This window comes from Stegodyphus dumicola, chromosome X2 (assembly GCF_044657685.1).
Source record: "Stegodyphus dumicola isolate Sdum_Otavi_A_Nest chromosome X2, ASM4465768v1".
Lineage (NCBI taxonomy): Eukaryota > Metazoa > Arthropoda > Arachnida > Araneae > Eresidae > Stegodyphus > Stegodyphus dumicola.
This window is the reverse complement of record NC_140781.1, coordinates 145,695,206-145,704,598: the sequence shown is the minus strand read 5'-3', so window position 1 is coordinate 145,704,598 and position 9,393 is coordinate 145,695,206. Positions and strand designations below refer to the sequence as shown.

The window sequence follows — 9,393 nt, the reverse complement described above, 5'->3', positions numbered from 1 at the left end:
GCTCCAATCCTTTGTAAACACCCGGCTCGAACCCTAGAAGCTCAGCTAATCCTTCGTGAAGAATGACTTTGCAGTTTTCGTCGGTCTTAATGGTCACTTTTTTCGTGACAGGATGATAACTGAATTCAATCTTATTTTTATGGGAAGGTATTTTCATGGCTTTTAATAAATCTGGTATCGTTTCATAACATCCTGGAGGCACTCTTCGTCCTTCCAATTTTCCATCACCCAAATCAAATCCAAATAAATTATTGTCTTTTCGGACGTTATACCATGTGTGAGGGTAAATAAAGTCCACAAGAGACAACTCTCACTGACTATTTAAATCAATCGGAGTAGGAAGCTGAGTGGTAAATTGTGATATTTTGTTGTCTGGAAAAAAGCGCATGGAGCTGTCACTGATCAGTGTGATAAAGAAAGACATGTTTCGTTCAAATGACAGATAAGCAGAATGTACAGGCTTTTTATATCCTTCTAACATCATCTACCCAAGCATTGAAGCTTTCGGGGTACCCCTGAAATTTCACAAAATATTCCACTTTCCCGCGACGTTTCCTCTTTTTTAAAACTTTTTCAACGGGATAATAACCAGAGTCCGAAACCTTTTGAAGTTCTTGTTTGTAAAAAGTTCCTTGTATAACTTCTCCTGCTAGATCTTTGAGTTTGTAGACAACTGGAATCCGTCGAATAATTTTATAGATTGTAAAAATTTCTCTTGCCCAGTTTTGTTCGTATCCTTTCTCAAAGACCATTTTTTCTCGGCTGATGCGTACCGTATCTCCAATCTTTAAATCTGAAGAAACAGGCATTTGTGCTGGTTATTGTCCGTACAATGTTTTCCAAATTCTTTCTTGATTTTGTAATGTAACCGATACAGATTCTGTCTTAATACTACGATGCCATGTATGGTTATAACTGGATATCAATTTATCAATCACATCAATATACCTTCGTGTATTCATTTCAGTAAAGTATTTCCACATTTTCGTTTTCAGAGTTCGATTAAATCGTTCTACGACAGAAGCTTTGGTTGCATTATGTGTCGTGAAAAAGTGAACATTTCTCTTTTTCAAAAAATTTTGAACGTGTTTATTGGTAAACTCTTTCCGTGCATCTGTTTGTAATGATTCGGGTGTACGTTCCGAAAATATCTTTTCGAAAGCAGATTGGATAGACGTAGATGTTTTACCTTTGAGAGGGATAGCCCAAGCGTATTTGGAAAGGATATCTATACAGGTCAGCAAATATTTGTATCCGTCATTAAACGAGGCAAGGGATTGCATATCCACTAAATCAGATTGAAATTGCTCGTTTAAGCCTCCTACGATGACTCTGTTCCTCGGAAACGTGTGCCTTAAAGGCTTGTGCAAAGTATAAGAATCCTTGGTTTGCAACCATTTCTGGATGTCTTTTGTTTTTACGCGACCTTTTAAAGCACGATGCAAAGCAGCAACACCCCCGAAGCTTGCGGGGACCTGAGGATCCCGATAGGTCTGAGCCAGAGCTGCGTTCATTGCAACAGTTGTTATGATCTAAACGTACACTGATATTCATTTATATATGTTTAACTAGAACAGAAAAAATACCCTAGTTTCACTTATATTAAGATTCTAGAAATAGGTCTACAAAACAAGAGAGAAAAATGAATGTTACTTAACATCTCAAAGGCTGAATAATGAATGATACATGTTTAAGAATAACACTATTTATACTCTATAAAAGTCAACAGGTATTTTGAAAATAATTTATGTGAGTAATCATTACAGATTAATTCTTTTAAATAAGGTCTGAACTTGGAGACAGTAATGAGGCCATTGTAAAACAAAATAAAATTTTATTGAGTATCATAATTAATTTACAAATATTCATAGTATTCAATACACCATTGGTTGTACAAAATGTGTTTCTTACTTCATCGAGTACATGGTTTAAACAAACAGATTTTAAAAAGTCCTTGGTAATGTAGTGAGCAGGTTTCAGTAACATTAAATAGGATTCTTCACCCCAAATATTTCCGTAAAATTGTCTGACGATGTAAACAGCATTGAATATCAGCAGGGGCGTAGCTAGAGGGGGCATCTGTCCCCGGGCGCAGAATCCAAGGGGCGCCAAACTGATGTTACGACATTTTAGAATTAAATGTTTTTCATCCTCGGCAAGCAGTAGGGGGCGCGAAATCTTCAGTTGTCCCTGTGCGCTGAAAACCCTAGCTACGACTCTGAATCTCAGAGCAATGGCATTCACAGTTTCTGTTTTATGAACAAGTTCTTCACAGTCTATGCGCCGCGGATATTTTAGTCCTTCTTGTTGGTTAAGAAGTTCTTCAAGCGAAATCTTTAGAATGGTTTGGAGGCGTGCTCTTCCCATAGAAATGTGGAAGGACTGGGACAGATTTTCCTCCTTAACAGGTTCGTCGGATATGCTTTCGTAGGCTTCACAAAAGTTCATGTTTTGATAAACGAGGTTGGTGACAATGTCGCTGATACGGCTAAAGTTGGTCACCAGTTCTTCCCACTGCGTAGTTGTAATGCTGAGGCTACTTTTTCATCTCCTTGAGCAGAAAGTTGTTTCAGAGTGAAGTGAGAATCCTTATACGTGATCACAAAGTTCTCGGGCAACTCCAGATTTAGTGTCAGCAGGTCTTGTTCCTCCACTGTTATGTTGGTTGTGAGAATATTCAAACACCATGGCTCAAAGTTCACCCCACGTCTTGTCGGATAGTAAGCTTTACCATATTTGGCATACTCTCGGATGTGCACAGTCACTTTTCCCTTGTAAATGCTGGGTCCCACAAAAACATTGTTTCCCGTGTGAGTGAGCTCCTCTGGAATAGCCTCTTCAGTGAAGAGTCCTTTGCGCTGAAAAAAAAATAAATAAAATCAGTTAGTATACCAATAACATACATAAAAAATGGGGTCACATACAATATCAACTTCGACATATAAACTACTTTTTGCAAATACGTACTTTTTCTCGAAATGGGATGTTTCTTCTGCTTTTCTTTTGGTACAAGAGCTAGCTGATTCTCTTGGAACATTTTGGGTGCGGTCTTCATGGCTCAACACTTTATCATTCAAAGGCATAGGTTCTTTCTCAAATAGGTTTTCCATCTGAAAAAAGTAAAGACAAATTAAGCACATATTGCAAATTCAACTATTTTTAAAGATTAAAAATCTAAAAAATCAGTATATTTCAAAAAGTTACTTACCTCTCTGTGGTTTCGTGCCTGATCCATTCGAAGCAGTGAAGAATGATTATCGAAGCAAAAGCAGTTACGTACACTCTGGGCAACAGGCAGGAAAGAAATGTGGAACGTTGCTCGGGATAACCTTATATCGGGTAAGAACTCTTTATTTCATCTGAACGATGATTGGTTAAGAGACGGTGAGGTCATATTTCAAAGAATCTGATTGGTTTACAGAAAAGTATCCATACACCTCAGCGGAGGCATACAAAGGTGTGATACGGCAGACGCCATTTTGTAAAACAACATGTCCCAACAAGAAATGGATGATGTCATTCCAAACACGTGGTTTAAGCGATCGTTGCCACAAACATAAAAAATAGTGTCGATGCCACAAAAAATAAAAACTTTGAAAAGATCGTTGCCACAGAATAAAAACGAAACTTTGACGATGTCATTCCATCACGTGATACAAGATGGCGCTAGTGTCGTCACTTCCGGAGAAATTCAAATTGGCGGATGCCACGCCCCCTTTTCTGTGACGTCACTTCCGCCGCCCGGTTACCTGCACTTACTACTGACATCTTTTCCCGGGCGCAGCATCCAAGGGGCGCCAAATTGAGGCTACGAAATTTTTTAATGAAATGTTTTTCATCTTTGGCACACAGAAAGGGGCGCAAATTCTTCAATTGTCCCCAGGCTCTGGAAACCTTAGCTACGCCCATCATTGGTTCCTTACAGCTCCCCCCCTAAAAAGATTTGATTACGTCTTTCACAAACTTGTCAAACCCATATTCAAACATTTCTCAAACTTCGAAACAAAAATAATCATGAACTTTTCGAGCATGATTAAATTCTTACAAATTTCAAATAAAAAAAATTCAGTAATCTGAATCATTAAAAGGAGTAATAATAAATAAATATTTTCATTTCAACTTAGAACTTAAACACATCTATGAATGCAATGAAAACAAAAACTATTGAGTCTTTATTACGTTTCAACAGATGCCAAGTACTTTACAAATAGTGTACCTTTTCTTCTTAAAAAAAGTCCTAAACATATCATATTCTTTCAAAATATAATTAAAGAAACATACATAAAATTTTTAGTAAACATCGTGTCAACAAGTTCTTTTCATTAAACTTAATCCTTTTAAGATTGTCTTAAGTACATAAATAAAATTAAAGTAATGCAAAAAGCTAAATAGCTCTTTTCAACAATAGCTAAGTAGTCTTCATTAAAATGATTTTTACTTCACTGTACGTAATCGCTGCATGAAACCATTGTAACGCTGAAGACCAGCGTTGCAAACGAAATTTATGAGATTATTCAGTGAGAAACTTGAGACGGTTGCGGTTATTGATTATGATGATTCAGAACCAAAAATGAAAGTTTAAAATTTTTTAATGGCAAAAATAAAGGCAAAAGCTTTTTTCAGTTACAGCTTATCTTTTTTTCTTTTTATAAGTCTGGATCATGTTTTTGCTTCATTATTTTCGTCTTTCTCCGAACAAGCTTCTTCAGCGCATGATGATGCTTACGTGTAAATGATGAAAGACAAGTTAAAATTTGGAGGGTCACTTTTTGGAGCATTGCAAGCTTCACGTTTCAATATAGCAAATGCTTCAGCATTTTCTTACAGCCAAGTAAGCTCTTTCTGCGCTTTTCTTTTTGGGGTTGAGTTATAGCAGAAAATTTGGGTTCATAAGATCTGTAACTCGATAGCAGTCCTAAAATGCTTCTTACTCCTTAGTACTAGGAACTTCTAAATTCTGGATGATTTCAGTCTTTTCTGGGGCAGGTTCATGAGGACAAGAACCAACTATATATCCTAGGAATTTAATTTTATGCTTTGCAAAGTCGCAATTCTTGAAGTTAACACTGAAATTTGGTTCTTCTGGTGTACTTAAAACTTCCTCAAGATGTTTCAGACGTTTATTCTAGTCATTGGAAAATGTAATCACTTCATCAATATAAGACTAAGTAGAGTTTTTATGTTTTATAGAAGTTTTTCACAATCCTATGGTAAGTTGCGGCAGCGTCTCTTAATCCAAAGTACTGAAAACTGAAACTTTTAGAGAAGTTATTTGATTAAATGTTATAATATGCATATTTCAGATATTTATTTAGCGTTCCCTTGTTAATATTAATGTTTATATCGGAAGACACTCTTATCAGAAAACTTAAATTATTATTCCGTTTCATAATACTGCAAAGAAATCGCATTTTAGAAGGAAAAACTAGAATTTTTGATTCCGATTATGCTTATATGAAATTTGAAAATTTTCTGCCAGGGTGTAAGTAACCATAAAATTTTATCTTGAAAAGTTGTTGAACAGTCATCCAAGCCTTTACGAAACGACGCTTTCGATGTCTTCTAAGTTCAAATTAAATATATTCTGCTTGAAGATCAGATAGTTGTATGTTCTAGGTCTTTGTTTTTGTAAATGAAAGTCCAAAGATAAGCCGCAAACGCTCGTAAGAAGATTGTGAAAGAAGTAACAAAAATGTTGGACTTAACTGCTATTGGAACAATATTAAAACCGAACGCTGTTGAGATACAGCTTTTTTTTTCTCCTTAAGTTTAGTTTGCCTGACAATTTTTACATACGATACAAAAGGGTTAAGTTTTATGCTCGGAGCATTGTAAGATTTCAAAAAGAAATATAGTATGCAGATGATAATTAACATCTAGATCACCAGAGCAAGTAATTTTAGTTAAATTAATACCAAAGAATTTTAGTTTTGATAATTTTAGTTTAGTTTTAGTAGTACATATCTTACGTATTTACGCATAGTATTCAAACTGCTATAACTATGTAAATTTCAATTTAAAGAATGTGAATAGAAATGAGAGCTAAGTTTATGCGTAGGACATATGAACGGAGATTGAGTGTTATATCATCTTTATTACCTGAATTTATTGATGAAGTGTGTAATGAAATGCTAGGAAATATCAAAGAATATTTTTTAAATATTTATTCAAAATGTAAAATACCTGATTAAAATATGTTGCTCTAGTATATATTTTTTTCATACATTTTATTCCCTTATTATTTGGCATAAAGATTTTCAAATAAAGACAATATTCAACCTTAGCTTGACATTGGTAACACTGGCCTAAAACTGCATTTAGGTTTAATTTAAATTTCAAATTAACGTGCTTTCTTTCTGCATATACAAAAATCAGGTGTATATTTAAATGCATGGCTTGTAGCAAAATAAATTTGTGAAAGGTATTAGTTTTTAAAATGAGCAAATGTAAGGTATGAAAAGTAGACTTTTACTATAAAATGAGCCATGAGTTATACAAAAACGAGAACACCAAATTTCTTCCAATAGGAAACAGCGAATTACATGTTGCGCTCTCAAAGCTTATTCCTCAGAAGTTTGAAATAACATTAATAACCTTGTCGCTGTTCCATTTCATTCTTCTAATAGCTACAAAATTTCACGACTTCTCATTTTCTCGCCTATCAATAAAATCCATGATTCGATTCTTAAAGATTTCATTTCTGATTTTTATTCTTAGAGAATTTATAGCATATTTTGTCAGTGTGGTTTGATATATGTTGGCCAGACTAAAAGAGAGTTCAAGTTTCGCATCAGGGAATACGAATCTTATGTCTGGAAATAGCATTAATAACCTTGTTGCTGTTTTATTTCATCCTTCTAACAGCTACAAACTTTCACGACTTCTCCAGAAGTTTAATGTTAAGTCATTTTCTCGCCTATTAATAAAATTCATGATTCGATTCTTAAAGATTTCATTTCTGACTTTAAGTCTTGGAGAATTTGTAGCATATTTTGTCAGTGTGGTTTGAGATATCTTGGCCAGATTAAAAGAGAGTTAAAGTTTCGCATCAGGGAATACGAATCTTATGTCTGAAAAGGCGAAATTAACAAGTCAATCGATAGCTAATCATAGCTGGAAATTTAAGTACAATTTTGATTTTGGGTCTGCAAAAATTATCCCAAAAGATTCTTCCATTGGCGAACTAGATTTTCTTGAAGCTTTTCGCATTCACAATGTTTTATCTTGTTCAGTTAATGGTTTAATTCCAATCCAGTCGTTCCTAAAGCTTTTAAAATTCTATTCACTTAATTTTTGAATTCTCATTATTATGTCTGCTAACTGTCTCACCATTATGGCACTACCTTCTCGTTCGCTTCATTCCTTTTGGGTATAATAAATACAACCATGACATTCCCTTTGCTGCTAATTGCTTTGCTTCTGATGAAGAGGGACCAGCATCTGTTTGCCCTCGAAATCCATAGAGTCTGGACTAAAATCTACGCCAAACACCAGTTGTTGCTTTGCCTTAAGAGACATCCTCTAGCCATATGCTTTAACTGGAATGTGTTGCTGGAGAAGCAACTTACGGCTCTAACTCATGACCTTTCTTTCTTAGACTTTCCAGATTTCATTGTATAGATTTGATAAAGTTCTTCCTGAACTTTAGTTTAACTGCATCCATCATGTTCCCTTACAGAAGGTACCCCAGAATAGCGAATATTATTAAATGAGTGTCCGATCTCCTTAAGATTTCATCTTTCACATCCCTATTACGTATGATGCGGAACGACCCCTTGCAAGTTAAATATTGCTTTAAAGGAATCGATTACTCTTTGTTTTTAGTAAGATTTTCTTATAATTCTAAGCTTTTATTGAGAACTTATCGCAGTACCTTCTTATTAGTGGCTACACACTCCACTAGATTCACTAACCGGTTACTTTTAACAGCTTTTAAATATTCATTAGCCTGGTGCACCGAGACAAAGTGACCTAAAATTATAATTGCTTATCCATTCGCATTACAAGATTCGTATATTTTTATTAGAGCTTATAAAAATTATTGTATGCATAATATACAGGTTTCAAATTCTTCATATGATTAATAAATGAAGAAGTGTGACAGTATCTATGCAACAAAGTTACTTATAAATTTATAATCATGATAATAATTAACTTTCCTTGCGTATTTCAGAGCAAACACTTTAGCGTAATTTACTTGTCGGAGCGGGTAAAACCGCTGAACATGCTCGCGCATGTACAACTTTCGGTGAAATCCTGGCAAACGGGCTAGTTTCATGGGAGCTTTTGTGTTTTTTCCCATCTATACTATCAATACGAGCTAGTATCTCTTAAAATGTCCTCCACGAAGACAGTTACCTCTCGAATCTTTGCCATGATCTAAATAATCCGCTCCAATCCATGTTGAGAATTTTTTCCAGGTTCTATTTTCCAAGGTGGAATTAGCCCAACCGTACAGTTATTTTAGTGTTTTCTCAATGCTTAACATAAACACCAATCACTAGATTTAGACAATCTTCTACAAAGGCTTTTGAAGAAGCTGACTAAAAATATTTCTTTAGGACGTCATCTTGGGAAAATCGAATTTCACAAATTGTTAATATGATTTAGGTGTAAGTATTAATACGAACGACGGAAGCCATATCTAAGTATTGGTGTAAGTATTCTGACATTGAAAGTTGAAGTGTTCGTTCTATTCTTAATAATTTTGCGTGCGTTTTGCATACTTTGGCAGATCAACTGCCATAAGGGCGACGCTTTGAGCGTTTAAACCCTAATCGATTTGAGCTTTCAGGGGCGGGAAATCACGGAGTGCTATCCCATAATTAACTATGCAACATCCAAAATCTAGCTGTTTTATACAAAGTAAACGTGCATTATGTTTTTGAATTTTTTTTAAAACCAGTAAATCCTTCAGAAAATTTTAAGTGACTGGATTGGATTGATAAATAAATGCTGTCATAAAAAAAGGCATAGCAAAAGTTAGTAGCATAGCTTAACATTTTATTTTTTTCCCCAGTTTTATGAATAAATGACTTTTAAAATATACTGTAAAATTGTATATTGCTACTTAAGTTTTTAAATTTGAAAAAATTTCGAAATTATGAATTGTTAAAAACGCTAAAAGTTTACCATAAATATGATTTTTGATTTGCGTGGATAAAAAAAAAAAAGCAGTCCCGAGTCGTTTTTAACGTTTTTAAAGTAAATTTTTTAAACACACAGGCTTTCAAGTTTTGAAACTGACTGATAGGTCAAGTTGATTTTTTAACTCACTGTGGTTAATTTATGGAGTTTCACACATAATATACCTTCAGATTCTTGTTTTCGGAAGTATTGCTAATGCATTTAAAGCACAACCTGAATATCCAGTGCTAATTATTTGAGAAATAT

At 34.5% G+C, this 9,393-nt stretch overlaps 1 long non-coding RNA gene across 1 annotated transcript; it reads right to left on the bottom strand.

The window, feature by feature from the left end:
• Nucleotides 1–1,837: 1,837 nt before the first annotated feature.
• LOC146992937 (uncharacterized) lies at nucleotides 1,838–3,609 on the bottom strand. The gene is made up of 3 exons (XR_015039057.1): nucleotides 3,209–3,609; nucleotides 2,968–3,110; nucleotides 1,838–2,858 (listed from the first exon to the last, which is right to left on the bottom strand). It is a non-coding gene; the product is annotated as an uncharacterized LOC146992937 (long non-coding RNA).
• Between the last annotated feature and the right edge of the window lie 5,784 nt (nucleotides 3,610–9,393).